Here is a 725-nt window from a genome sequence, read left to right on the forward strand (position 1 = left end):
CCAATAAATACAATCTTAGAAAAGTCTGTATATATAATTTGTGAAAATTAAGATTAAAGAAGTTATTATATATATAAAATGAAAACTTAAATAATGATTATTAAAAATAAAATTGATAATACACATTAGCGGATCCATTATTTCATTGTCCTAACAATTAACAAATGGAGAAGACAAAAAAGCCAGGTATGTTGGGGGTGAAACTTGCAAGGGGAGTTCTATGATGTCTTTTATTATGGTACTTAAATTGCCTAATTTACTTTTAAAGGTAAAAAATAAAATATTTAAAGTAAAAAGTAAAATATTTAAAATTTATTAAATATTATCTATTTGTCTTTTTTAGTAAGTTAAAGCACAATCTCAAAGACACCATAGCCTTTACCAACTTCCAATACCTCTTTTTTCAACCTCTAGCTTTTTATTTGGAACAATAATGCTAGTATAAATTGTGGAGAAACGTTGGCTCTCAAATAGTCAACTTTCCTCCGAGGTTCCCGACGGCAGGGATCGGATAATGTTATTAATTAAGTACTTCACATTAAATTATGTTATAGTAGTTGTTAATTAACATATATATGTTGTATTGTTCGAATAGTTGATTTGGTAAATGGTAATTGATTTATTTTTTTACATATATATAGCATAATTATATATTTATAGGCATTTATCTTTTCATAAATTAAATGTGTGTATTAATAAATAGTAACACATATAAAATTAGTTGA

The sequence above is a fragment of the Arachis ipaensis genome, chromosome B01 (genome assembly GCF_000816755.2).
Source record: "Arachis ipaensis cultivar K30076 chromosome B01, Araip1.1, whole genome shotgun sequence".
Taxonomy (NCBI): domain Eukaryota; kingdom Viridiplantae; phylum Streptophyta; class Magnoliopsida; order Fabales; family Fabaceae; genus Arachis; species Arachis ipaensis.